The 7,637-nt window shown below is 44.7% G+C and overlaps 1 pseudogene; it reads right to left on the minus strand.

Annotated features, from left to right (window-relative positions):
• Positions 1–975: 975 nt before the first annotated feature.
• On the minus strand, positions 976–7,150 carry LOC128846005 (SCAN domain-containing protein 3-like; annotated as a pseudogene).
• Positions 7,151–7,637: the final 487 nt, after the last annotated feature.

Below are 7,637 nucleotides of genomic sequence, written 5' to 3' on the forward strand. Positions count from 1 at the left end.
TGTGCTGACTATGTCCACCCAGCCAGCTCTTTGCCTGTCCTAGTTGGTGTTAAGTCCCATAAATTTTCCCTTCTCTGAGTCATGCTTGACAGCGGGATTCTTTATGCCACATCGTTGTGCATGTCCCTCCTGCTACCCAATGACACACCAACCCTGGCCGACACCCTTGCTTCATTCTGGATATTCCCATCTGCTTTTCTGGCTAACTTCGGAGATAACGGGTTGATGAATCTTGGTATTTGTTACAAATGTATTCTGTGTAACACCTAGTATTTTTCAAAGACATGTAGACAGCTGTCTGTGTCTTGGTGGAATTCCAAATGATATTAAAAAGAACCCAGCCCCCAAGATATTGCCACTGTACACCAAAGTAAGAATTAATCATTATCATATAATTACTAATAGCAAATTAATAAGCAGTACATAGCAGCTAGATCAGTGGTGGGCAACCTGCGGCCCACATGCGACCCATCAGGGTAATCTGATTGCAGGCTGCGAGACATTTTGCTGATGTTGACCTTCCACAGGCATGGCCCCCCGTAGCTCCCAGTGGCCACGGTTCACCATTCCCGGCCTATGATGATGAGCACAGCATATGAACCTATACAGACTCATAGACTTAAGGTCAGAAGGGACCATTATGATCATCTAATCCAGAGATTCCAAAATTTATTTGGCCTACTGCCCCCTTTTCAGAAAAAAAATTACTCAGCGCCCCCCTGGAAATCTACCTTCTTGAAGTGAACAAACAGAAAGATGCAGTGACAAATTTGTGTTCTTTTATGCATCTATATTTCTACCTATATCCTACAATATAGTAAAGAAAGATGTTGTTGTAAATAAGACACCTTGAAGCTTGAAATTATAAAATTATTTATTAAAATAAACCATAATAACATTTGCATTACACACAGAAAATTAAGATAACGAAGGATAATATTAAAATAAAAATTACGAATAACATTAAAAATAATCCTAATGAGAAGGATGAACCCGGTGTGCTGCTATCAATTTATTAATATTCGGCTCTATTTTTGTCAGCAGCATTCTTAAATCACCGCGATTAGCTATTTGCAGTCAGTTTCTTTTTTTAGTTAACAGATTTGTGACCACACTAAACCCACGTTCCACTAAATATGATGAAGGAAATGCAATTAAAAACTTTTGTACTATAGCCCATAATCCAGGATAAAGTGGAGGTAACTGCTTTTGCAGCCAGAACTGTTGGTAGCCGTCTTTGAATTTAAATTTGAATTCCTCATTTGTTGTTACTTTTATCAGTTCTTAGAATCATAGAATCATAGAATATCAGAGTTGGAAGGGACCTCAAGAGGTCATCTAGTCCAACCCCCTGCTCAAAGCAGGACCAATTCCCAGCTAAATCATCCCAGCCAGGGCTTTGTCAAGCCGGGCCTTAAAAACCTCCAAGGAAGGAGACTCCACCACCTCCCTAGGTAACGCATTCCAGTGTTTCACCACCCTCCTAGTGAAATAGTTTTTCCTGATATCCAACCTGGACCTCCCCCACTGCAACTTGAGACCATTGCTCCTTGTTCTGTCATCTGCCACCACTGAGAACAGCCGAGCTCCATCCTTTTTGGAACCCCCCTTCAGGTAGTTGAAGGCTGCTATCAAATCCCCCCTCATTCTTCTCTTCTGGAGACTAAACAATCCCAGTTCCCTCAGCCTCTCCTCATAAGTCATGTGCTCCAGACCCCTAATCATTTTTGTTGCCCTCCGCTGGACTTTTTCCAATTTTTCCACATCCTTCTTGTAGTGTGGAGCCCAAAACTGGACACAGTATTCCAGATGAGGCCTCACCAATGTCGAATAAAGGGGAACGATCACGTTCCTCGATCTGCTGGCAATGCCCCTACTTATACAGCCCAAAATGCCGTTAGCCTTCTTGGCAACAAGAGCACACTGTTGACTCATATCCAGCTTCTTGTCCACTGTGACCCCTAGGTCCTTTTCTGCAGAACTGCTACCTAGCCATTCGGTCCCTAGTCTGTAGCAGTGCATGGGATTCTTCCGTCCTAAGTGCAGGACTCTGCACTTGTCCTTGTTGAACCTCATCAGATTTTTTTCGGCCCAATCCTCTAGTTTGTCTAGGTCCCTCTGTATCCGATCCCTACCCTCTAGTGTATCTACCACGCCTCCTAGTTTAGTGTCATCTGCAAACTTGCTGAGAGTGCAGTCCACACCATCCTCCAGATCATTAATAAAGATATTAAACAAAACCAGCCCCAGGACCGACCCTTGGGGCACTCCGCTTGAAACCGGCTGCCAACTAGACATGGAGCCATTGATCACTACCCGTTGAGCCCGACGATCTAGCCAGCTTTCTATCCACCTTACAGTCCATTCATCCAGCCCATACTTCCTTAACTTGGCGGCAAGAATACTGTGGGAGACCGAATCAAAAGCTTTGCTAAAGTCAAGAAATAACACATCCACTGCTTTCCCCTCATCCACAGAGCCAGTTATCTCATCATAGAAGGCAATTAGGTTAGTCAGGCACGACTTCCCCTTCGTGAATCCATGCTGACTGTTCCTGATCACTTTCCTCTCCTCTAAATGTTTCATAATTGATTCCTTGAGGACCCGCTCCATGATTTTTCCAGGGACTGAGGTGAGGCTGACTGGCCTATAGTTCCCCGGATCCTCCTTCTTCCCTTTTTTAAAGATGGGCACTACATTAGCCTTTTTCCAGTCATCCGGGACCTCCCCCGATCGCCATGAGTTTTCAAAAATAATGGCTAATGGCTCTGCAATCTCACCCGCCAACTTCTTTAGCACCCTCGGATGCAGCGCATCCGGCCCCATGGACTTGTGCACATCCAGTTTTTCTAAATAGTCCCGAACCACTTCTTTCTCCACAGAGGGTTGGTCACCTTCTCCCCATGCTGTACTGCCCAGTGCAGCAATCTGGGAGCTGACCTTGCGCGTGAAGACAGAGGCAAAAAATCATTGAGTACATTAGCTTTTTCCACATCCTCGGTCACTAGGTTGCCTCCCTCATTCAGTAAGGGGCCCACACTTTCCTTGATTTTCTTCTTGTTGCTAACATACCTGAAGAAACCCTTCTTGTTACTCTTAACATCTCTTGCTAACTGCAACTCCAAGGGTGATTTGGCCTTCCTGATTTCACTCCTGCACGCCTGAGCAATATTTTTATACTCCTCCCTGGTCATTTGTCCAATCTTCCACTTCTTGTAAGCTTCTTTTTTGCGTTTAAGATCAGCAAGGATTTCACTGTTTAGCCAAGCTGGTCGCCTGCCATATTTACTATTCTTTCTACACATCAGGATGGTTTGTTCCTGCAACCTCAATAAGGATTCTTTAAAATACAGCCAGCTCTCCTGGACCCCTTTGCCCTTCATGTTATTCTCCCAGGGGATCCTGCCCATCTGTTCCCTGAGGGAGTCAAAGTCTGCTTTTCTGAAGTCCAGGGTCCGTATTCTGCTGCTCTCCTTTCTTCCTTGTGTCAGGATCCTGAACTCAACCATCTCATGGTCCCTGCCTCCCAGGTTCCCATCCACTTTTGCTTCCCCTACTAGTTCTTCCCTGTTTGTGAGTAGCAGGTCAAGAAAAGCTTTGCCCCTAGTTGGTTCCTCCAGCACTTGCACCATGAAATTGTTCCCTACACTATCCAAAAATTTCCTGGATTGCCTGTGCACCGCTGTATTGCTCTCCCAGCAGATATCAGGGTGATTAAAGTCTCCCATGAGAACCAGGGCCTGCGATCTAGCAACTTCTGCTAGTTGCCAGAAGAAAGCCTCGTCCACCTCATCCCCCTGGTCTGGTGGTCTATAGCAGACTCCAACCACGACATCACCCTTGTTGCTCACACTTCTCAACTTTATCCAGAGACTCTCAGGTTTTTCTGCAGTTTCATACCGGAGCTCTGAGCAGTCATACTCCTCTCTTACATACAACGCAACTCCCCACCTTTTCTGCCCTGCCTGTCCTTCCTGAACAGTTTATATCCATCCATGACAGTACTCCAGTCATGTGAGTTATCCCACCAAGTCTCTGTTATTCCAATCACATCATAGTTCCCTGACTGTGCCAGGACTTCCAGTTCTCCCTGCTTGTTTCCCAGGCTTCTTGCATTTGTGTATAGGCACTTAAGATAACTCATCGATCATCCCTCTTTCTCAGCATGAGACAGGAGTCCTCCCCTCTTGCGCTCTCCTGCTTGTGCTTCCTCCCAGGATCCCATTTCCCCACTTACCTCAGGGCTTTGGTCTCCTTCCCCCGGTGAACCTAGTTTAAAGCCCTCCTCACTAGGTTAGCCAGCCTGCTGGCAAAGATGCTCTTCCCTCTCTTTGTTAGGTGGAGCCCGTCTCTGCCTAGCACTCCTTCTTCTTGGAACACCATCCCATGGTCGAAGAATCCAAAGCCTTCTCTCCGACACCACCTGCGTAGCCATTCGTTGACTTCCACGATTCGACGGTCTCTACCCCGGCCTTTTCCTTGCACAGGGAGGATGGACGAGAACACCACTTGCACCTCAAACTCCTTTATCCTTCTTCCCAGAGCCATGTAGTCTGCAGTGATCCGCTCAAAGTCATTCTTGGCAGTATCATTGGTGCCCACGTGGATAAGCAGGAAGGGGTAGCGATCCGAGGGCTTGATGAGTCTCGGCAGTCTCTCCGTCACATCGTGTATCCTAGCTCCTGGCAAGCAGCAGAGCTCTCGGTTTTCCCAGTCAGGGCGGCAGATAGATGACTCAGTCCCCCTGAGGAGGGAGTCCCCGACCACCACCACCCTCCTCCTCCTCTTGGGAGTGGTGGTCGTGGAACCCCCATCCCTAGGACAGTGCATCTTTTGCCTTCCAATCAGTGGAGTCTCCTTCTGCTCCCTTCCCTCAGATGGGTCATCTAGTCCACTCTCCACATTAGTACCTGTAGAGAGAACATGGAAACGATTGCTCACCTGTATCTCCATTGCTGGTGCATGGACGCTCCTCTTTCTCCTTCTGGAGGTCACATGCTGCCAAACCTCCTCACAATCCTTCTGTCCCTGCTGCGCCTGCTCTGAATCTTCAGAACATTGTGGCCGTAGAAGCATCTCCTGATGTCTGTCCAGGAAATCTTCATTTTCCCTTATGCAACGCAGAGTCGACACTCGTTTCTCCAGCCCTCGAACCTTCTCTTCCAATATGGAGACCAGCTTGCACTTTGTACAGACAAAGTCGCTTCTGTCCTGTGGAAGAAAGACAAACATGGCACAACCTGTGCAGGTTACAACAGCTGATCGCTTACCTTCCATATCACCGTCCTCTTAAGAGCTTCCTCAACTGTTGCAGGAACTACTCAGTGTGCTCTCCCCACGCGAACTCCCAGGCAAACTCCGGCTGTTAGCCTCTGCTGTTCGCCGCTCAGCTGGTTCGCTGCTGACTGCCCTTATATACCAGTCAGGCCCACTCAAGGTCCACCTGGAACAAAGCACTCCCAATTCACACTTTTCAAACAAACAAGCAAGCAATCAAGCACACGGTCAAACTGACCAACTGTCCCAGCAGCAGGCACTCAGATACTCACCAACACAGCCCCCCTAATGCAGCACTTAGCGTACCTCCTCTTGGACAGCTCCCAGGCAAACTCCCGCTGTTAGCCTCTGCTGTTCGCCGCCTTCTTCTTGTAATTTTGGAGATTCTTCTGTATTTGTACTTGAAAAAGGGTTCAAAACCCAATCGGGTATGTTCATTTTAAGAATATCTTCAAATCATTGATTGAAGTCAGAATGGAGAGCCTCCAAGTGCTAACAATATGTAAGCAAGTCTTCATCATGTTTTTCTACTGTTGATAAATTTGGGAACTGGCTGAATTCTCCTCATCCTAAATTTCATTTGTACAGAAGAAGTTTTGCCACAAACGTGGAAATAACAGTTTTTGTTTTGATTAAATTCAGCTCATCACCTTGGAGCTGTAAATTTGTTTAATTCAATTTATTAAACAAGTCTGTCAAATAAGCTGTGTCATTTTTGGAATCAATCAAGTTGGCTCGTAAAGCATCATCTTTGTTTTCTAGGAACTCTAGCACTGAGTCAAAGAGTTTATAAAACTGATCCAAACAGGCACCTTTTGATAGCCAATGAACTTCTGTATGAAGCAGCAAGGGATTGAATTCTTCATCGTTTTCAATACAAAGTTGTCCAAACAATCTGTCATTCAATGAATTGCTTCTGATTTTGTTGATTGCTTTAATGACATAATGTAATGACCTATGTAGGCGTTCACTCAGATTTTTGGCAACTAAATGTTGACGATGAATGACACAGCATACAGCGAATACATTCGGAACCGCTTTTTTTAAATATGCAAGAAAACCCCTGTAGTGACCTATCATCGCTGGAGCACCATCAGTAGCAACTGACAAGATATTACTCAGGGGGATTTCTTTTTCTTTAAAAAAACTCTTTCAATGCATGAAATATCGATTCTCCTTTAGTATCAGTTTGCAAATTTTTAGCAAATAATAATTCTTGGCAAATTTTTTCTTCTTTTATGAATCTCATGTATGCTAAAAGTAAGGCTTCATTTCCTGGCAAAGTTGACTCATCAAGCTGTATAGAGAACTGGGATGTTTTTAAATACTCACATAATGAGTCTTCAACATCTTGAGCCATTTCATCAATTCTTCTTTGTACTGTATTATTGCTCAAAGAAATTTTCTTGGTAATATCAGATGCTGGCTTGTGTAGCATAGTGCATTTTACCTCACTTATAGCCGGTAGAATTAGTTCTTCACCAATAGTATGTGGTTTTCCCGATTTAGCAATCAGTAAGGAAATATTGTAAGAAGCACGCAACCCATCGTCATCTTCTTTGGATGCTATTGAAAAGAGTTTTGCCAATGTCAGCTGTCTCAAAAAATTTTCTTTAAGTGCTTGAAAATAAGATAAATCCTTATCTTTCTTATCAGCATGAACTTTTGTCAAATGTTCTTGTAGTCTTGAAGGCTTCATAACTTCATTTGATAAATTTTTTTGGCATATCAGGCACATCGGTAATGTACTGTTTGTAGGTGACTGAATAAAGCCATAGTTCAAATATTCAATACTATATTGTCTAAATTTTTTCTTGGGTTCAGTATCGTATTGTAAACAAGTCATTACATGCACATATTCCTGCAGATGCATGTTGGACTTCCCAACAATGCGCGACACACTCGCCTGCCAACACTTGCTTGTTAAGAGCTGTTGGCAGACTTGACACCTGATCGGTTATAATTTGTGAATTTATTTGGAAAATGAAGTAATCACTACAACTTTAACTCTATGTTACACAACAGATGAAACATGTACGAATGGTTTTTCAAAATTTTCTTATATTCTCTTATTTCTTTATGCTTCCACTGCCCCCTTATTTTTTATTCAATGCCCCCCAATTGCACCCGAGGCTACTACTGCCCCCCTGGATCATTCCAGCACCCCCCAGGGGGTGGTATCATCCACTTTGGGAACCTCTGATCTAGTCTGACCTCCTGCACATCGCAAGCCACAGAATCTCACCCACCCACTACTGTAACAAAACCCCTAACCTATGTCTGAGTTATTGAAGTCCTCAAATCGTGGTTTAAAGACTTCAAGGTGCAGAGAATCCTCCAGCAAGTGACCCGTGCCCCAT

Source organism: Malaclemys terrapin, chromosome 12 (assembly GCF_027887155.1).
Source record: "Malaclemys terrapin pileata isolate rMalTer1 chromosome 12, rMalTer1.hap1, whole genome shotgun sequence".
NCBI lineage: Eukaryota > Metazoa > Chordata > Testudines > Emydidae > Malaclemys > Malaclemys terrapin.